A 22,540-nucleotide genomic window follows, 5' to 3' on the forward strand; every position below is an offset into this window, starting at 1 on the left:
ATCTGATCCTGTGTTAAGAAATCTTGGCAATAAACTGGAAGCTACTGTGAGAACAGATTATTTATTATTATGGCTGATTACATAATCCGTAAACCAGATGTTTAGGCTGGATTTGACATTTTTATCAACCTATAGAATTCTCCAAGGATCTGGGATAAGCTCATGTTGTTCTTTGATGGTGTTAAAGGTATCGTCAAAAGATGTAAGCTGTTCCAACCAAAGCTGCCTTTTGCAGTTGGCTGATGGTGGTTTTGTCAGTGCCGATAGTATTCAAGTGGTGATCCAGTTGTTTTGGGATTGCACCAGAGGTAGTATTCAGCAGGTTCTGACCAGTTCTGGAGAACCGGTAGCGGAAATTTTGAGTAGTTCGGAGAACCGGCAAACCCCACCTCCGGCTGGAGATTTTGCAGTATCCTTCCCCTGCCACGCCCACTAAGCCGTGCCCACAGAACCGGTAGTAAAAAAAATTGAATCCCACCACTGGATTGCACCCAAAGTATCTATTACTATTGGTACTACCTTTGCTTTCTTTTGTCACAGTCATTCTATTCCTTTTGCAGGTCTTTCTATCTTATTTTTCCCCAGTTCTTTCTCTTTTATTCTGCTGTCTCCAGATACTGCCACAACCACAACTTTGTACTTCTTATTGAAAATTGTTAAGTCGGGGGAGTTTTGTGGCAGGTTCCTATTGGTTTGAATGCTAAAGTCCCAGAGCACTTTAGTGTCTTCATTTTTTTATTACTTTCTCTATTTTATGACACTATTACTTTCTCTATTTTACTCTCTCTATTTTTATGTTCTTGTTTGCAGGCAAATGGTATTTCTTGCAGAACTTCCAATTCACCATTCTTGTGACTTTTTCATGCCGTTGTTTGTAATCGGTTTATGCAATCTTCTTGAGGCAGCTAATCAGGTGATCCATTATTTCTCCCTCGAGCCGCTCGGAGCATCCAGAGAGTGGAATGTGCTTCTGAGTCCTCTTCTTGCAGGCTGAGCTTTAGCTGAGGAAATGCTCCGCCCCCTCACGTGACTCCACGCAGCGTTCCCCCAGTCTTTTGCTCAGCCTCGAAGAGTCAGGCTGCTGTTGAAAAGAGCTCCTTGGCTGATTCAAATCACGTATTTTATTCTGGCTATTTTCTTCATTCTAAGGTTTGAAATTTCCTTTCCTCCTCCTGCACAAAAGGTTGGGGCTCAGGGGAAGTCTCCCCTCGCCCCTAGGGGCCAAGCGGGCGGGTTCGCAGCGCTTCACGCGACCCCCCCATTATTAGATCACGTCGGTGCCTCCGTGCTGCCTCGTGGCGCGCATTTTGCTGGATTCCCCCCCACCCAAAACGCCGACTGGGAAGGGCTTGTCGCCCCTTAAGAGCACCAGGCACGCTGAGCTAACCGGACAAGCCCTCCTTGCCGTCCCGAAGGCGCCCGACATAGCTCAGCTCGCGGCCGCCATCTTGGCACCGCATCGTGGTCGGGCGCCATTTTTATTTCTGATTCTTGCTGCTGCTGTGGATGCAAACGTCCCAGACCCCTTGGGTCAAAAGTTTAATTGTTTTTAGCCATCTTCCTGGCTCGCTTTCATTATTCTGTTGGCCTCCCGCAGCCTTCATCTGGGCGAAGTTGCAGCCCCCCACTCCAGTTTGTTGTTGTCTGGAGGCCTGCTGCCAGAGGCCTCTCTCTCTAGGCCTCAGGCGTTTATTTGGTAAATCCGGCCTGTACTGTGATATCTTTCTAGTTCGTTTCCTGTTATTGTTTATATAAAAAAAAATCCAAAAAAAAAAGAGAGAAAAATGTATATACAAAATTATTTGCGTTTATACATATATACATAGATAACCTTTACATACAGATAGCATTAAAAAAAAAAGATTATATATCTGTACACATTATATATATATATATACCTTACTACCTGTTATCACTGTACATATTAAATTCCAAAAGGGGGAGTGGGCCAGCTCAAACCTCACCCGGCCCTAGTCACAGGCCAATTCCAGGCGAGCCAACCGCCCTTTGCTATTATTATTATTATTATTATTATTATTATTATTATTATTATTATTATTATTATTATTATTATCATTATCAAAATGGCAGACGACAATCTCTCTAAACGACCTTCCTTGAAGGCTAAGGCAAAGTCCCACTACTTGCACAGGCAGGACAAGGAACCTTCCAAGGCCTCCCAACGAGACGCCTTAAGGTGCTATAAGGCGTTGGAAAAGGAGTTTGATAGGCGATCAAGGGAGTCCCGCTCGGGGCCTCCAGCCCTTCCTCCTCCCACTCCCCCCACCTCTACTCAACCTCTTCCCCCTCCAGACCCGTCTTCCCTATCTAGGCGCAGTCCACTTCAGGGTCACCTGACCCCTGGACCACCGACCAGACGGACCCCTGAAGCCACCTTTACACTTACGGCTGCTGGTCTGCGCCAGGAAGAACCCTCTACATCCGAGGTTCCAGCCCACATCAAGGCTTGGATGGAATCGGCTATCCGCCAGGGCATTGTGGAGGGCCTGCAGCACATGGCCAGATCAGGCTTCTCTCCACGGGCTCCCGAGCACGACTCTTTATCCATCAGATCCCTTCCACAGCCGGACCCCCCGGTTGGTCAGGTACTCTCTCAGAGGGACAGCCCTCCTCCGGTAGGGGCCCAGGAGGAGGAGGAAGGGGACTTTGGTGACTTCAGGGAAGAGGAAGAGGATTCCCGGATGGGATCCTCCCATTATAGTGAGCCCCTCTTAGAGGCGGACCTCATGGAGGGGGAGATGTCGGAGGACGAGGGGGCTTCCCCCAACCAACCTGTATTCGGGGGGCTGTTCAAGCCACACATGTTTAAATCCCTCCTCTTTAAAGCCAAGAACGTCTCTGGTCTTCTTCCCCAGTCTCCCTCTGTCCTCCCCCCGCCTCAGAGGGACCAGAGGACTCCATTTTCACACAACCAGTGGTGGAGGCAGAGGTCATCCCGACCCCACCCATCTTCGTAGACCTAGTGGCTAAACAACTTGCTTCCACGGGGGGCCCCCCTACACCCTCTAGCCAAGACAAGAGATTCTTTAATCTCGATTCGGCAATGTCTAGTCTGTTAGGGATAACATTGTTTACCCTAACTGGTTTGGGTAAAAATAATAAATATGGTATCATGGTTTGTTAGTTAAAGTGTGTGTAACTTTAACAGCAAGAATGTAATTAAGGGTGTGGTTGTAAAAGCACTATATAAGAAGCGAGGCCATTGCAGCTCTCTCTCTCTGGCCTACTGATCTCTAATTACTGAATGGATTGATGACTGCGTTCTTGCTGAAAAGGGGAGAGAAGAAGGAGTGTTGATTTTTCTCAACGGAGAGATAGTAAAAAGATTGGACTGATTTATTGTAAGTGTACTGACATTGGCTATTCAACACGGACTTTGCAAATAGAGTATCCCCGACAAGACTTGACTGAAATTGATATATAACTAATGGACCGTTATTTTGACTATGCTATAATTCTTAAATGGAATAAACAATATTTTTGATAGCACAAGCGTATCTGTATGTTTACTGCGTGTTAACTAGAAAACTTATCTCACACATTTATCTGTATTCCTATCTGACTTCGCTGTACATTCTGTTTAGTTTGTTTTCCTTAACACCCGTTGGGGAATCCAGGCTTAACATAGTCTTCTAGACATCCCGGAGGTTGACGATCCCATTGTGGGCCTTGCTTCCTCCTCCACCCCCAGTGAGGCCTTAGAGGCCTTTAAACCTGAGGACAAGCGGACGGAACTGGCGTTGGGCCGGGCCCATCTATCCGACGCTTGGGCCATTAGATCGGCTACGGCCGCCTCATTTTTCACAAGGTCCTCTATCCACTGGCTCCGGCAGCCGAGAGAGCATGTCCCCACGTCCAATGTGAGAGCGCACCAAGACATAGCGAAACTGGTGGCCGCAGCCGAGTTCTCAGCTGACGCCACCTACCAATCGGTCAAGTTCTCTTCCACAGCCATAACGTCGCATGTCACAGCTCGCCACCTGCTGTGGCTCAAGCACTGGCAGGCGGATGTTAAAAACAAGGTCAAGCTGGCCACTGCTCCCATCAAGGGAGACAAACTGTTCGGTCCGGCCTTGGAACCCCTGCTGGTCGAGGGCCGCAGCAAGAGGAAGTATCTGCCCTCCCTTTTTTGGAGGTCAGAGACAAGAGGCCCTCAGCCCTTTCGGAGGGGCTTCCCCTGCCCCTTCTACCAACCCCCCTTTCTGCCCAGATACCCGAAACCCCCTTCCTTCCGGTCCCAGGATCGCTCGGACTCAGGCGACAGAAGCAGACGGGGCGGCAACTATAAGAGGCCCTTTAGGGGATCGGGGGGGAGGCCCTACCGCCGACCCAGATAGAACCTCTTCCTCCCTCCCCATCGGCGGCCGCCTCAGACACTTCGCCGCCCAATGGGACAAATCCACATCCGATGCATGGGTTAGGGACACCGTCAGGTTTGGTCTCGCCCTTGAGTTCCGGTCCGCCCCCTCTGATTCCTTCCTGACATCCCCCACCTCAAGGGATCCCGCCAAACATGCACTAATGGATGCAGCCATCCAACACCTGCTTGACATTCAGGCCATTCAACCCGTTCCACTGGCCCAGAGGGGACGGGGATTCTATTCCCACCTCTTTGTGGTGCCCAAGCATTCTGGGGGATGGAGAGCCATATTGGATTTTAAAACAGCTAAACCGCCACCTTATCCAGCGCAAATTCAAAATGCACACCTTGCAATCGATTCTCTTGGGTACCAGGCGGGGAGACTGGTTATCCTCCATAGATCTCTCGGAGGCATACCTGCACATTCCAATCAGGCCCTCTCACCACAAATTCCTCAGGTTCTGTTATAATAACCTTCACTATCAATACGTGGCCCTCCCCTTTGGTCTGGCCTCGGCCCCCAGGACCTTCACCAAGGTCCTCGCGGCCCTGGCAGCTCACCTCAGGAGCGTCCCCATCCGCCTCCACTGCTATTTGGACGATATCCTTATTCTCTCCCCGTCCAAGACCCAGGCAGTCAGGGATACCAGGGCCACTCTCTCCGCTCTACTGGCACACGGGTTCCTCGTCAATTGGCAAAAGAGTCAACTGACCCCATCCACCCAAATCACCCACTTGGGAGCTATAATCGATTCGGTTACAGAAAAGTTCTTCCTTTCTTCGGAGAGGTTCCTCAGCATTCAAGCTCTGGTCAAACAGATTAGGCGATCAAGGAGGGTGGCGTTACTTGACCTCTCTAAATTATTGGGTAAGATGGTTTCATGCATCTCAATTATTCCCTGGGCCCGTTTACACAGCAGATCCCTTCAGTGGTTCCTGCTCCCATTCCAAAGTTCCGGAAGAAGCAACTCGAAGTCCAGAGTCAAGGTGCCTCCAAGGGTCCTCACGTCCCTCCTCTGGTGGACCAACCCCGCCATCAACAGGGGCCACCTCTTCACGGAACCTCAGCGGCTTACCCTCACCACGGACACCAGCCTATCTGGTTGGGGCGCTCACATCAACTCGCTCTCGGCTCAGGGCAAGTGGTCATCGATAGAGCAAAGATGCAGCATCAACTGGCTGGAGCTTCACGCCGTCCACCTGGCCCTGCGCAGCTTCCTCCCCCTGGTTCGCGGACGCCACGTCCTTATTCTCACGGACAACGTCACGGCCAAAGCCCATATCAACAGGCAAGGGGGCACCCAGTCTATTCAGTTGATGAGGGAGGCTGAGCGTCTCTGCCGTTGGGCAGAATCCAACCTCCTCTCACTAAAAGCCGAACACATCTCCGGAATCTTCAACATCCAGGCGGATTGGCTGAGCAGGGCCACGGTGGACCAAGCAGAATGGCGCCTCCATCCTTCCCTATTCAAGGAGGCGTCCAGAATATTCGGCCTACCAGTGGTGGATCTCTTCGCTTCCCCGTCCAGCTTCCACGGTTTTTCTCCAGGTACCCGTCTCACGGGTCGGAGAACCACAACGCACTATGCTGCCCATGGCCTCCAGGGCTCCTATATGCCTTCCCTCCGCTGCCGTTAGTTCCCAGAGTCATACAGAAACTCATCCACGAGAAGGCAGACCTTCTCCTGGTGGCTCCTTATTGGCCCAGGCGACCGTGGTTTGCGGACCTCCGCAATCTATCGGTAGCGCCCCCATGGAGGATCCCCTGGGACAGGGTCTCCCTCTCTCAGGGGCCCCTTCTGCATCCAGAGCCGCAATGGCTCCAGTTAGCCATCTGGAGGTTGAACGGATCCGTTTGACAAGAGAGAAATTCTCCAGTCAAGTCATAGACACTATTTTGGCCACTAGGCGACCCTCCACCACACGAATTTATGATGCCACTTGGAAGGGCTTTTGCAAGTGGTGTAGTGGGTCCCAAGTTGACCCCCTCTCTCCCTCTATTGCGCAGGTCCTGGAATTCCTTCAAGAAGGCCTACGTAAAGGGCTTGCACCTAACACCCTGAGGCGGCAGGTCGCTGCCCTCTCAACCATTGTCTCTTGTGATAACTACGGTTCCCTTTCTCATCACCCCCGGGTTAGGGCTTTCCTCAAGGGCGCCACCAACTTGTGCCCTCCGACTGTTCACAGGTTCCCCACATGGGACCTCAACAAGGTCCTCATTTCGCTTACAAGACACCCGTTTGAACCTCTGAGGGAGTCCTCCCTTCAATTTCTAACTTTTAAGGTAGTTTTTCTAGTGGCTATTACTTCTGCTCGTCGAGTCTCGGAAATAGCAGCATTGTCAATCAGGAACGATCTATGCGTGTTCCACGCTGGTCGGGTGGTCCTTCGCCCCGACCCCACCTTCTTACCCAAGGTTAACTCACCCTTCCACAGGTCACAGGAACTGGTCCTCCCCAACTTTTGCCCCAGACCCTTGAGGGACAGGGAAATCCTTTGGCACACCCTAGATGTTAGACGGGCCTTGCGCATATACATTAAGCGCACACAACCCCTGAGAAGATCAGAATCCCTCTTCCTCTCCTTTCAGCCCAGGACGCTGGGGCTCAAAGTCTCTCCCTCAACCATCAGTCGCTGGATCAGGGCGACTATCGCCAGGTGCTACCTATCACAATCTCTGCCCGCACCTGGTGGAATAACCGCTCATTCCACCAGGAGTGCAGCTACTTCGGTGGCTTGGGCCATGCAAGCCCCAATCGCTGACATTTGTCGGGCAGCCACCTGGGCATCTCCGTCCCCATTCATCAGGCATTACAAAATAGACGTATATGCCTCAGCGGAGGCCTCGTTTGGCCGACGAGTCCTACAGAGGGTCATCAGTGACCCGGAGGGGCTTCTGGCCCAGACGGAGTCCCACCCGTAGGACAGCCAAGCTTTGGTATGTCCCACTCTCTGGATGCTCCGAGCGGCTCGAGGGAGAATGGGCATTGGTTCTTACCTGATATGCCCCTTCTCGGCGAGCCGCAAGGAGCATCCAGCCCCACCCTAGCTCCTCCGTCTGGTGGGGACTCTTGTTTCAGCCAAGGAGCCAATAGTTGATTAGAAGGACTTCATAACCTTTCTTCTTGTTATCGCAAAAAACTGGGGGAACGCTGCATGGAGTCACGTGAGGGGGCGGAGCGTTTCCTCAGCTAAAGCTCAGCCTGCAAGAAGAGAACTCAGAAGCACATCCCACTCTCTGGATGCTCCTCGCGGCTCGCCGAGAAGGAGCGTATCAGGTAAGAACCAACGCCCATTCTTCAGCTTCTTTGTAGAGGTGGCATTAGCTATTTGTTACTGTCTTCTCAATTCTGGCTTTCTATGCATTTCTTCTTAAAGCTTGGTCTTGGTGCAACCAGAATTAGCCACTCTGTCTCTTTCTTTAATGCTCTTGGCCATTGCCAGGTCTTGTTATTGTCTACTTTTTCTGTGTGTTCTTTTTTAATGTACTAACCATGTAATACTATGTCTCATTTCTATTCTTCAGTTGGTCTATTCTTGTCAGCTAGTTTGTCTCTCCAGTATTGAGTGAGCCTCAGTACATTTTTCCCCATTATCCTTCAGATATTTTTTAATTCCCTTTTTTCTTCAACTGTCTGGTGCACTTGCAACATTCCACACTCAGCTATAAAACGTGAAGCTGAATTGGAATAGAACAAGTATTTTATTTATTATTATTATTTTATATATATACTTTCTCTTGAAGAACCTAGTGTGTATTTTAAGAACGTACCAAGCAGAATTCGACTGGAAGTTATGTGTTATATTGAATGCTATAAATGTAAAGGCATAAATTGAAGTTTAAATAAGAGTTGAATGGACAAAAATTAAAAGATACAAAGGTGTTATACTCCAATCAGTAACTACAGGGGAAAATATTGTTTAATGAGAAAAGAAAATACGAAATTGAAACAGGACAGACAAAAGTATAAATATAATGACTAGAAAGATATTGAAACTTAGAAAAAGATATATATAATTGAATTTAGAAAGGAATGAGATAATGAAAAGCAAGGTTGAGAAAACTAAGGGAAGGGAAAAAATTATGGAGAAAATGTTAAAATAGTAACAAGACATGGAATAGAACACAAAGATGAATATGAAATTGAGTTTGTGTCTGTATGGAGAAGGGATAATCCGGGACCATGCTATTCTCAAAAAAAGATATTTTATTTGTATTATGTTTTGTGAAAACCCAAATAAATTTTTTACAAAAAACAAAACAAAACCGTGAAGTGATGGATTAGTGCCCACAGTAACCTTGCCTCAGTATGCTTATGAAAAAAAAATCGATGTGTAACATAATATAACATAATATGTGTAACATGATAATACAGTTCATCAGTCTGGAACCCTCATTACGTATCTGATATTAGCACAATTGAGAAAGTCCAGAAATATTTCACAAGAAGAGTTCTCCACTCTTCTACTCGTAAAATACCTTATGCCACCAGACTTGAAATTCTAAAACTAGAAAACCTTGAATTACGCTTGCCTTCGGTCGGACTTAAGCATGGTATATAAAATCATACATTGCAATGTCCTACCTGTCAATGAATACTTCAGCTTCAACCATAACAACACAAGAGCACACAATAGATACAAACTCAAAGTAAACCGCACCAAACTTGATTGCAGGAAATACGACTTCAGCAATAGAGTGGTCAATGTCTGGAATACTCTACCCGACTCTATAGTCTCTTCCCAAACCCCAAAAACTTTAACCTTAGACTGTCTACTATTGACCTCACCCCTTTCCTAAGAGGTCTGTAGGGGGCGTGCATAAGCGCACCATCGTGCCTACCGTCCCTGTCCTATTGTTTCTCTTATTCTTTTATTTTTCTTATATGTACCCATTTCATGTATTCACAACTATGTATACACTTATACTTATTATCTTGTAAACAATTGGCAAATCAAATAAAATAAATAAATAAAAAATAAATAACTCCTTTAAATGTATTAAATAATCCAGCTAAACACCTCCCTTAGCAGCAGAAAACCGAATGAAGGTTTTCAATATAGTGCCTTTGTAGCAATCCTTGTTGTTTTCGTGTCCTCAAGTTAGTACTGTCTAGGCCAACTCCCTGTAGCTTTTTTGGCAAGATTTTTTTGGAAGTGGTTTGCCTTTACCTCCTTCCTCCTAGGGCTGAGAGAAAGCGATTGGCCCAAGGCCATCCAGGGGGCTTTGTGCCTAAGCCAGGACGAATACTCCATTTCTAGTTTTCCCATTTCTAGCCTGATGCTTTAACCAGTACTTCAATTGCGCTCTCATTATAGCAATGGCATTACGGAGATTCCTTGATTGTAGTGAAACTAGACTGAAGACAAAAGAGATGTATGAACAAGGGCGCCATCCCTTGCATTAAACTGTAATGCAATGTAAATGAATCATTGTAATAAAATGGTAGATTATTGATCCCTCTAGACAATGCTGTCAAGTTTGGCTACCCAGAACGTCAGGAAATTGTGTCTAGGTAGGATATGGAACCCTTGTAATTGCAGATGACAGAAACAGAATTTGGGATCTTTTCCGCGTAAAATATGTGTGCTACTTAAAAAGCTCCCTTTTTTTCCAGAAGTACTAATTTGGATTTTGAACCAAATCTCCACAAGCAGATATCTGCCACCCTTATCATTCTGCAAATAATTTTTCTGCTTTATTGCACCTGACTTTTCTATCATCTATGGACCAATTTGGCAAAATCAGCAAATATAATGCAATTGTTCTTTCTAGAAATGTATGCATTGGTTTGTTTGTAGTAGTCTCATTTGAAGCATTTCATAGTTTTTGTTTGCAGTTCTGGTTGTAAATGTCAAGCTGTAGCAATCTCACAACAAAGCAAATTCTTTTAAACGTTTCCCCCCCCCCCCCAGTCTCTTACAATTTCTACACAAGCAATTAAGTACATTTAATTTCAGCCTTGAGGGTGCTTTTTCAGTTGTAATAATAATGTAACTGTTCATTCCTCTAATTTGCTTTGTAAACTTAATTTGTTTTCTTTGTTACATTTTTGTCTTACTCAAGTTTTTTTTTAATACCGATTGACGCTGACTTAGCAGAAAAAGGATTAAAGATTAGTATGTTACATTTCTGAATGTTAACTTCTAACATTAAAATTTAAACATAAAAATAAATTATAGTCAATTCGGTGTAGGGATTGATGTACCGGCCTTGAAACCAAGAAATTGTGAATTCTAGATATTCCTTAGCATGAATGCTGGTTGGGTAACTTTGGGCCATTCACACACTCTCACCTCTCACAGCTGTTGTTGTGGGGATAATTAGAGGCAGAGATACTAAGTCCGTTCATCATCTTGTGTTGTACACAGTCACACATACATAAAGGCAGGATAAAAATCTAATCACCATCATCTCACTTGACAAAGAATTCGTGGAAATGTGAAAAGTTCAACACTTTTTTAAAATATAAACTGTCACTGGTCTTTTCTAGTGTGTTGAATTGTGTCCCCCCCCTCCTTTTTTTTTCCTGATCAATACAGGTTTTGTTTTTACTTTTGAACATGGATTTAATCTAATCTTATAATTCTTACAGCAAGCATTCTTGCTTGATTAGGGAGCAGTTCCCACTTGCAAGTCTTCCAGATAATTTTATAATGAGCATATAGATCTTTTAGACTCTTTATAGAAAAGGTAATGATTTATTACTATTCTTGCCTGCATGGCATTTTTCTAGCAGTGACTCATGTGGCAAAGTACAGTTGTTGCTCAGATCTCTATTACATGCTCCATCAAACTGAGGGTTGATGGAGAACCCTGCAGTGGCTTTTCACTGAGCTTGCTGGTGTTACCTTCCCACAGAGAACATTTTTCAAATACACCATGTAGCTAATGCACAGACATGCTGTTTATTTTCACTGTAGGTTACAGGTTTTTTTTAAAAAAACCAATTTCTTTACTCTGTTTTGGTAACGGAAATCTAGGGACAGATTCATCTGTACCAGTTTATTTCCTCTTACAATTACTGGACTGAACCTGTTCAAAACAGTATATTTCAGAAGTTCACGGATGCTTGACCTCTTCAGGTTTAGCAGTATATTTGACTCTGGGTATGCTGGAAGGATACGTTGCAAAAAGTTGAAGGTGCCAGGATAAAGGAGGTGATAGAACCAACACAAATACCGATTCTAGTCTAATCCAATCTGATTGCATTAACTTGATCTAAATATTGGAGGGAGAAGAGCATGGGAAGAATTTCAGAAGGGACTTTCCCTAATTTTCTGGAGACCAAAAAGGAGAAGGGAAAAATACCTTCAGTTTTGCAAGATTCTGTTAATGTAATCTTACACTAAAGTGGGATTAGTTCACCTGGGGGTGCTCCTTGTCTGGACTACCATGCAAGGCTCACAGCAATCTTACAAAATTCCAAGTATATTTTGTTGCCTAGGCTGTGGTCTTCCTCCCAAGGTCATTTTCATATACATTATACACTGGGGTGGGGACATACAGTCTGAGCCTTCAGATTATTCCAGAAAGTTTATCACGTTTACCAAAACGCCTAGGGTTGGTTGATTTCATTCATATATGTGGTTTTATGTTGTGCTCACTTTGGCAGCGCAAACTAGAATTGGCTTTAAGTTCTTATTTCACTGTTTTAATTTTGAGCATCTTGGTTTTTTTAGTGCACTTAATTACTACTATAAGGCACCAAGAGGGAGGTTGATTTTGCCGGAATAATTGTGATAAATAATCCCCCTTCCCTCTCCTATTTAGAAATTACAGTTGTTACAACTTGTGCAGATGTATTGAGAACATCACTGGATATTTTAGGGAGCATTTGCAAATCTCTTAATAGGTTACATTTAAAGATATTTACTGTATTAAAAATTAAAGACACATTTGCTGTCACTCTGACTTCTCATGATTGTTTGATGGGATTTTAATCTTTGGGTTTTTTTCCAACATAGGCTGACAAATAATTTTGATTTTTCAGACCCCTGAGAGGGACTTGGGAGACCGCCCCCAAGGATCCTTAGACACACCCATTGAGAAACACAACTCTAGACCAGACTTTTGACATTTCTGGTTGGCACAGTAAAACCATGTAAAGGTAAACTGGAATAACTCAGAAGAAGTTAGAAACTCCATCCGAGGGCCATGCCAGATACATGAGATTACTAACAGACCCTCCCAGTAGCCAGCTCATTCTGACCTTTGAGCGTTTTATCTGTATTCCTACATCTAACAATAGAGATAAGGCGGTCAGCTTTGGAAACCATTTTAGCACCAGAAGCTTCCACGCTGCCACATTCCTGTGGCTGGGAAATTGAGAGGGGGGATTTCTTTAGAGTGTATGTAGTTAGGCATAATAGCATTCTTCTTTACAGTCAAGGTCATGTCATCCTGCACCTGGACAAAGTAGTGGTTAGAGGATGTCTCAAGCTAGGACGGATGGTGATTGGGTCATGTGATGGACTGAGGGGTACAGGGGGATGGATTTTTCAGTTACTCTCAGATTCAGTTTTTTCCAGATGTGCCAGCATGACAACTCTAATAAAATGGAACTTTGAGAAAATGTCTGTGTCAGGTGAGGCTCCATTCAAAATCCAAGAAAGAAAACCTTAGACTCCATTGTTTTAGAGAAAAGGACTTTTACTGAAAATTGATGTGGTAGCATCAGAGGAATATAAGATCTGAGGCAATAAGCGCGAAAATCACATACAGAAATTTATGCCAATGTTCCCACCCCCCCAATAGTTCAAATTGGCCATCCAATCTGAGATGTGCATAATGTCATGTGATGACATCTTCAGGTGGTGTTTCAGACATCTGGCTCACTGTGGCGGTTGACCTTGGCCTGCATAGATAAGAAGCTGCAGCTGCGCAATAAGCAAGTAAGCATAGTCAAGAAAACTTTCCCAAGTTTTACAGTTCACCCTCTCAAGCCTCCAGCACTCTTCCCCCTCCCCCACATAGCCCAATTAATCTCTCTTCCCCCCCCCTCCCGTTTCTATGGCAGACAGAAAGACAAGCAGAAGAAGGATTCTTGAAGGCTGACAGTATGTCTCAGAGTTTTGTAGTTGGACTTTGTTTTTCTGGAACGCTGACGAAGGCAGAGAGCGTGAGCATCTGACTCTAATACCTACAGAGAGGGGAGCAGGGTTTTACACAAGAAACACTTCCCATAAAAATATTCTTAGCAAGGAGCCAATTCACTTTACTAGAAAAGTCACAACACCCTCCCTTGATTATGATCCTCCTAGAGATGATATTGTATTCAATATATCTTTGGCAGAGGGTTGTTATCTGGATTGCCAAGATATTGAGGAAATGTCATTGGGCGGTGTTTCTCAACCTTGGCAGCTTTAAAATAGGCAGATTTCCACTCAGAATTCCCCAGCCGGCATGCTGGGAATTGAAGTCCACATATCTTAACGTTGCCAAGATTGAAAAACATTGCCCTACCTGTCTCACTTAAAAATATCCCTGCCTGGAGGGTCTGCTGGCTGAAATGACCATGTCGCTGATAAGATCATTTTATCATATTATCATATTATTTATATTATAAATAATATTTATATTATAAATAATATTTATATTTATATTATATTTATATTATCATATTATTATTATCTTATCAGGCCATCTCTAGCTGTTATTACCTTTGAAGCACAGGTAGCCTAGTGCTCAAATTATAATCATTTATTTAATCACCTTTCAAAGTTACAACGGCACTGAAAAAAGTGACTTATGACCGGTTTTCACACTTAGGACCATTGCAGTATTCCTCCCATGGTCACACAAACAAAATGCAGATGCTTGGCAACTGGTTCATATTATTATAATTGCCATGTCCTGGAGTCATGTGATCCCTTTGATGACCTTCTGACAAGGGGCCGCCAGAGCCACTTAACAATCGTATTAACAACAACTGCAGTGATTCACTTAACAAATACAATAAGAAAAGTCGTAAAATGGGACAAAACTCACTTAACATGTCTCACTTGGCAACATGAATTTTGGGCTCAATTGTGACTGAAAGTTGAGGACTACCTGTATTATAAAAAAAATAAAAAAATATTTTTTATATTTACATATAATGATGTATGCCAAAGCATATGTTTATAGCAACACATCAAGGATTATCTGTAAAAATGTTTTTAATTTAGACTTCAATGAACTATTAGAATTGCAGAAAAAACAATTGCTATCCAACCTGCCTTCCACTGAAGACCTGTATACTGCACAAGTCAAAAAGAGAGCTGTGAAAATATCTACAAACCTCTCACATCCTGGACATAAATTGTTTCAACTTCTACCCTCAAAACAATGTTGTTCATTGCACACCAGAACAACTCGACAAAAGGACAGTTTTTTCCCTCATGCCATCACCCTGCTAAACAACTAATTCCCACAACACTGTCAAACTATCTAGAAAGGTTGTATTACAATTATTCTTCTCATCTTTTCTATTACCCATCTCCTTTTCTATTTATGACTATAACTTTGTTCCTTGTATCTTTACCAATTATATTGTTTTGTTTAGTTTCCTAATATGATTTATGTTGATTACTTATTTAGTATCCCATGACTATCACTAAGGGTTGTATCTTATGACTTATGATGAATGTATTTATCACTTTTAGCTTTTATGTACATTGAGAGCTTATGCACTGAAGACAAATTCCTTGTGTGTCCAATCACACTTGGCCAATAAAGAATTCTATTCTATTCTATTCTATTCTATTCTATTCTATTCTATTCTATTCTATTCTATTCTATTCTATTCTTATTCTATTAATAAGTGACACCAGATACTTTGAACTTTAGCACAGGCTTAAAGTTCAGGAAAGAAACAGTGCTACATAACTAGTTGTTCCAAAAGGCCATATTTTACTGGGCTATTTAAGGAAATCCTAATGAAAGAAGGGACATAAATTAGTAAATGTTTCTTTTTCAGTAATTCCCTTAATATTTATTAAATAAAATCCTTTCTGGCATTTCCTTCTGGTCTGAACTACTTACTCCCTGTATCTGAACCAACCTGCTGGTTTATAACTGGCCACCAGGTGGCAACACACTGATGAATACTGATTAAATCAGGCATGTTCTTCATCTATCGAATTGAAAGGCCAATTGCTGAGTATGGTTCCCTGAGAATGTTATGATTTACAAAAGTAAACATCCATTGTCCTTTGAAGAAAACTAGGTTAGGAAACAGACGTCACAAGAATTGTTTTGACTATTGTTATATGGAGGAAAAGTTCACTGAGATAAATCTATGTAGTGGTTAGGAGTCAAAAATTATGACACATAATCAACCAGTCAATCATAACAACATCCTGAAAGCCTGCCTGAGCAGAATTCTCGGTTACATCAAAGATGGGGAGTCTTGGGTTTCCTTTTTACTCATCCTGTGTTTCCCAGCTACACTGATGTAGTTAAAAGAATTGTTGCATTCCTCCTTCAAGACCATCGCGATACTCTCTAGGTTCACATAATGTGCTGATATCTCCTCAGATTAAAACGTAACAAGAACAGCTGGTCGATCCGGCTTCATTTTAATTCTGAAATCAGAAGTCAAGATTTATAGAAGGCTGAAACATCTGAAGGTTTCCTTCCTCTGATAAGGTAACCAAGACGATGCTTGTCTCAAAACCAGGCCTGAAGCCCAGGGGACATGAATTCAGAAAGTCATCCAAGAGAAATTGTCTATCACTCTGTTGAACATCTTGTTCAGGAACAGAATGTTGGCCATTGGCCATTTTGAGTTATTCTTGATCCAAATAAGCTTTCGTCAGAAGTTATCCAGTTATCATTTTTTGGGAAAGAAACTGGGAAAACATTTCTGCAGTACTAGAGTTTCTTATTCTTTAAACACCCTGCCATACAGAATTTTTTGAATTTTCCACCTGTACTGTCTCATATTTTCTGAACACTACTGAGTTTTAAATATCTAAATTAGGGAGGGAGAGACTAAATAGTTGCACAATGTTTTTGTTTAGTAGAATTAGTTCTTATCAATTTCAGAGCACTTTTTACTGTAGGTATTTCTAAATCTAATAAGCTTTAACAAGAAAGAATTCAGACCAAGCTGTTGCTGAAGTCAATACAATATCTCATTCATACTCCTTAAATTCAACAAAAGTGGTATACTTGTATCTATGAGTTTTCCACATTATTCCTTCATTGCATTGTAAATGCAGATTTATTAAGGAACATCTTGATTTTTTTAAAGCACACCTTGCTTGATATATTGCTAAACACTATGCTTTTGCATAAAGCATATTTAAATTTTTTATAATATAGAGCTCGTCCAACTCTTGAAAACTCTTGGCTTATGATTAAAAAGTACAAACAATGCAAATAAGAAATCATAAGTAGCTTGAAAACAAGCATACTGTATAAACAAAAACCCAATCCATCATGCTCAACTACTTTATCACGTTGCCCTAAGGCAGGGGTGGGCAAACTTTTTGGCTCGGGGGCCGCATTGACTTTTAAAATTTGACAGACGGGCCGGGTCAGCACAAGATTTTTGGGAATCGCCCCCCTCCCCCTCTTCTCCTCCTTCCCCTCCCTCGGAGGCCCCTTGAGTCAGGAGTTGCTACCGCCAGCGCAGCTCGCGCTGCTCCAGTCCCGCGTTGCCTCGGGAAGGAAAGGCAAAAGAAAGAGCCGCGGTGGTGCTTTGCAACGGGAGCAGCGGCACCGAGGCTCAGGCTCAGCGGCTCCTGGTTTTGCCTTTCCTTCCCAAGGCAATGCGGGACTGGAGCCGCACGGAGCTGCGCCGGCGGTAGCAACTCCTGACAGCCCCAGCCGGACACCTGAGCGGAGCCCGGTGAAACTGCCTGTTGCTGCTGCCGGAGCACCGCCAAGTCGCCTCCTCCAAGCAGCCCGCCCGCTGGGCTTCCTTCAGCCACGCGGCTCAGGGCCAGGCGCCGCGAGTTAAAAGGAAGCCGAAAGTTGCTGGGAAGTTGCTCGGGTGCTGGGAGCAGGCTTTTAAAGTGCCGCCCGAGCAAAGTTTAAGCAGCCCGCCTGCCCGCGGGCGGAACCCTTCCTGCTCCTCAGCAGGAAGACGCTCCAGCCTGCAAACTTTGTCTTTGCAAAGTTTAAGCCTGGAAGCCCCGGAAACCCAAGCAACTTCCCAGCAACTTTTGGCTTCCTTTTAACTCGCAGGCGCCGTGCCTGGCGGAGGGTAAGCCCGAGCCTCCTCCAAGCAGTCCGCCCGCCCGCCCGCCGGCTTTTTTTTCTGCCGTGCGGCTCGGGCCAGGCGCGAGCGCCCATGAGTTAAAAGGAAGCTGAAAGTTGCTGGGAAGTTGCTCGGGTGCTGGGAGCAGGCTTTAAAGTGTCACCCGAGCAAAGTTTAAGCCTGGAAGCCCCGGAATCCGAGCAACTTCCCAGCAACTTTCGGCTTCGTTTTAACTCGCGGGCGCCGCGCCGCCCGAGCCGCACGGCAGCCCGCTCCAAGCAGCCCGCCCCGCCCACCGGGCGGAACCTTCCGCTCCTCGGCGGGAAGACGCTCCAGCCTGCAAACTTTGCCTTTGCAAAGCCCTGAAGCCCGGAAAACCGAGCAACTTCCCAGCAACTTTCGGCTTTGTTTTAACTCGCGGGTGCTCGCGCCTCGCCGCCCGAGCCGCACGGGCGGAGGGGAAGCCCGGAGCGCCACCTGGTCGCCTCCTCCAAGCAGCCCGCCTGCCCGCCCACCCGCCGGGCTTCCCTCCGCCGTGCGGCTCGGGGCCAGGCGCGAGCGCCCGCGAGTTAAAACGGCCGAAAGTTGCTGGGAAGTTGCTCAGGTGCTGGGAGCAGGCTTTAAAGTGCCACCCGAGCAGGACCGCCGAGCCGGGAAACGGGGCACCAAAGCAGGGCAAGGCTCCACCAGCAGCGGCCTAGCTTTAGGTGGCTCCAAGCAGCCCGCCCGCCCGCCAGGTGGAACCCTTCCCGCTCCTCGGCGGGAAGACGCTCCAGCCTGTAAGCTTTGCCTTTGTAAAGTTTAAGCCTGGAAGCCCCGGAAAAAAAGGGGGATCGGCGGCGACTCACCTTCGGAGAGGTCGCACTCGAAGGTGATTTTGAACTCCCAGCCGAGGCCTTTGCAAATTTCTTTTCTTTCCTACCCCTAGATCGCTCCGCACTGTTTTGCAGCTTTGGGGGCCACGCGGCACAGGGCAATACCCCACGCCCAGTGATTTTTTCAGGGCGGGCCAGATTGGACAGACCAATGGCAGCGATTTTTTTCAGGGGTGGGCCGCATTGGACAGACCAACGGGCCGGATGTGGCCCGCGGGCCGTAGTTTGCCCACCCCCCACCACAAATTTTAGTTTTCTGAGGTTATAACCCGTGAAAACACCCTGCCATACAGAATTTTTTGAATTTTCCACCTGTACTGTCTCATATTTTCTGAACACTACTGAGTTTTAAATATCTAAATTAGGGAGGGAGAGACTAAATAGTTGCACAATGTTTTTTTGTTTAGTAGAATTAGTTCTTATCAATTTCAGAGCACTTTTTACTGTAGGTATTTCTAAATCTAATAAGCTTTAACAAGAAAGAATTCAGACTAAGCTGTTGCTGAAGTCAATAAAATATCTCATGCATACTCCTTAAATTCAACAAAAGTGGTATACTTGTATCTATGAGTTTTCCACATTATTACTTCATTGCATTGAAAATGCAGATTTATTAAGGAACATCTTGATTTTTTTAAAGCACACCTTGCTTGATATATTGCTAAACACTATGCTTTTGCATAAAGCATATTTAAATTTTTATAATATAGAGCTCGTCCAACTCTTGAAAACTCTTGGCTTATGATTAAAAAGTACAAACAATGCAAATAAGAAATCATAAGTAGCTTGAAAACAAGCATACTGTATAAACAAAAACCCAATCCATCATGCTCAACTACTTTACCACGTTGCCCTAAGGACTGGAGAAACAGACAAATCTTTAATAGTTTTCTGAAGGTTATTAACATGATCACTGTGACTTGCAAGTGATTTAAGCCAGTTGTAAACTCAGCTAATTATTCTTTATTCAACAAACCTTAAGCTTATCTCAGTTTAGCAGAATGGTTAAGCTCAGTCTTTGTAGGTACCTGTAACATTTTCAGTCCTTAGAGATAGGGAAGGTTGGGAAATATAAATTAGTATTCTTAGAATATAATATAGTTAGGGCATTATAACAGAATCTTGAAAGCTTATCAAAGCCCCTGTCCAGTGGTGGGATTCAATTTTTTTTTACTACCATTTCTGTGGGCATGGCTTGGTGGGCAGGGCATAGCTTGACGGGCGTGGATTGGTGGGTTCACAAGATTAGGATACTGTAAAATCTCCATTCCCTTCCCACTCCTGGGGGAAGGTTACTGCAAAATCCCAGTCCCTCCCCACCCCACTAACCTGCTTTCCAGCTCCGTTCTCCTGTGCAGGGTAACAAAAGAAGACCCAGCCGATCAGCTGGGACTCGGGAGGCACAGAAGAGATGGGGGTGGGACAAGTCAGAGGTGGTATTTGCTGGTTCTCCAAACTACTCAAACTTTCTGCTACTGGTTCTCCAGAACTGGTCAGAACCTGCTGAATACCACCTCTGTCCCCCTCTTTATCAACAAATATCTACCTCAATCAAGGTAGGAGTTGTCTTAAGTTTCTTTCTCATGTTTTTCCCCACCCAGGTCTCAAATGTAATTTCTGAAACAACTTAGTATTTTGCTGCCAAAGGTGGATGCCAAACTTGCTCTAGACCAGGGGTATCAAACCCGCAGTATCATGTTGTCATCATATGACATATCACAACATTTTTCCCCTTTACTAAACCGGGGATAGGCATGGGCATGGCCAGTGTGTGACGCATCCAGCCTGCAGGCCACGAGTTTGAGACCCCTGCTCTAGACAAAGGAATATGAAATAACCCATATGATCTCTGGATGGCTGCTACCCATGAGTTAATTACAAAAGCAGAAGCTTTTGTAGTTTGCTTGGGAGTTGAGCAGTGAGGAGGCGCAGGGTTCACAGCTGTCATGCAACCAACAGAGATGTAAGAACCGACAGATTCTCATTTCTTAATCACATTTGGATATGCAGGTAGGCAGGTAGCCCTCAACTTAAAACCATTCATTTCAGGGTGGGTGGGGGAATACATCAATGTATCCTGTTTTGTGTAACTGAATCAGAAAATAATGTTAGTGATTTTCTTTTATCAGGTTTTAGGAGCAGTTATTCACAGTCAACACTTGGCCCTGTCTTTCTGGGCTTATGTGCATAGGAACATGTTGCCTTCAAGTGGAAATCACTAGCAAAGTGTATCAAACCTGTACTCCCAAGAGGAGTTGGGTATGTGTTCAATTAACGAAGCCTTCACCTTCTGCATTCTGAGGTTTCGTTTTATGTGGGCAGGCATGGAAAGGGGAACAGATTCTGATAGAGCAAGTTATGGGAAGCAGTTACTGGAAACTGTTGTAGCCTCCAAACCATAAATACACTGAAATTTAGGAAGAAGAACTAAACAGACTCTCAGGTTGGCAGTCAGGCTAGAAATATGGCATATACAGACCAATCCATTTCCTACCAGCTTTGCTATAGATTAAGTTAGAGTTAGGTACAGGTAGTCCTTGACTTACAACAATTCATTTAGTGACCAAGTTCAAAGTTATACCGGCACCGGGGGGGAAAAGCGACTTATGACCAGTTTTTACACTTAGGATCATTGCAGCACCCCCCCATGGTCATGTGATTCAGCTGCTGACTCATATTTATGACAGTTTCAGGGTCCCGGAGTTACATGATCACCTTTTGCAAACTTCTGATGAGCAAAGTGGATGGGGAAGCCAGATTCACTTAATAACCGTGTCACTTAACAACTGTCTTGCTTAGCAACACAACGTTGGGGCTCAATGGTGGTCGTAAGTTGAGGGATACCTGCAGGGGTGGGATTCTACCTGGTCGGCCCAGTTCTATAGAACCGGTTGTTATGATTCTGCCCAGTTCGGAGAACCAGCAAATCACGCCACTGGCTGGCCCCTCCCCTCCCCACACACTCACTTCTTATCTGGCATGCACATCATCCAACTTGCCTGCTGCTATTTTTCCTTTTTCCCTCCTCGACCATCAGCTGTTCTGCTGTGCCGGGAGATTTAGATTAGCTAGAAAGCAGGAAACCGTTGGACTTCTTGCTTTCTAGCTAATCTTTAGATCTTCGGCTCTGCTTTTAAGCAGAGCCGAACCTTCCTTAGGACTGAAGCTTCTATTATTCAGTGCAGACTCAGGTAGCCGATGGCAGAAAGGTAGATCTCTGAGTGAATCTGTGATTTTGTGAGCAACTCAATCTGCCTGCCTGCTTTGCCTGATTTTGGGTAAAAGTTGCTCTTTTTGTAATAAAAAATTCAATATTTACATAAAAATTTATATTTACATAGAAGCCATGGCCAGCCAGTCACATAACCAAGCCACACCCAGTCAGCAAGCCATGCCCAGCCAGTCCCATGACCACCAAGCCACACCTACAAATTAGGCCACGCCCACAGAACTGCTTGTTAAGAAATTTGAATCCCACCCCTGGATACCCGTACTATTAAGTACATTGTTAAGTACTACATGGATTAAACACTCAGCCTGTTTCCCAGGTTAATTTTGCAAGTTTCAGTAGAATTGGCTGAAGCAAAAATGTCCCCCTGGGGACTGAGTTGCAAATAATAAGCATTTTAGGGCTGCTGTTTTAATAGGCAAATATTGTGACAGATGCATTTTCTTCAAACAGATGCATTTTCTTCAAAACTGTTGCTCTTTCTCAAATGGTGTCAGGGCTGGTTCTCTGTAAATCAGAAAGGAATTCTTCCCCCTCCTCCATGCTACATAGCACATTCCCTTTGTCTTTTTGGGAATCAAGCATATAGGAGCCTCTGTGGTGTAGTGGTTAGAGTGCAGTACTGCAAGCTACTTCTGCGGCCAGCTGCCTGCTATTTCGCAGTTCAAATCCCACCAGGCTCAAGGTTGACTCAGCCTTCCATCCTTCCAAGGTGGGTAAAATGAGGACCCAGACTGTTGGGGACAATATTGCACATCAAATCAGATCAATAAATAAGACCCAGCTACTGACAAAGTTTGAAGAGAATCGAGAGTCTAGAAAGATAGTCGCTTAGCTATCTTGTATGGAAAGCTATCATTATCTC

The 22,540-nt window shown here is 44.7% G+C and overlaps 1 long non-coding RNA gene across 3 annotated transcripts in view; it reads right to left on the bottom strand.

Moving 5' to 3' along the window:
- Positions 1–13,019: 13,019 nt before the first annotated feature.
- Positions 13,020–22,540, bottom strand: part of LOC148130833 (uncharacterized) — a 55,817-nt gene continuing 46,296 nt past the window's right edge. For all 3 annotated transcript variants that reach the window (XR_015749348.1, XR_015749349.1, XR_015749350.1), the window contains 2 exons: positions 14,373–14,435; positions 13,020–13,261 (listed from right to left, as the gene is read on the bottom strand). This is a non-coding gene — a long non-coding RNA (uncharacterized LOC148130833). The remainder of the gene's footprint in view (positions 13,262–14,372; positions 14,436–22,540) is intronic.

This window comes from Notechis scutatus, chromosome 4 (genome assembly GCF_049901735.1).
Source record: "Notechis scutatus isolate UNSWTSFEM ecotype Mainland chromosome 4, rNotScu1.2, whole genome shotgun sequence".
NCBI classification, from domain to species: Eukaryota; Metazoa; Chordata; class Lepidosauria; order Squamata; family Elapidae; genus Notechis; species Notechis scutatus.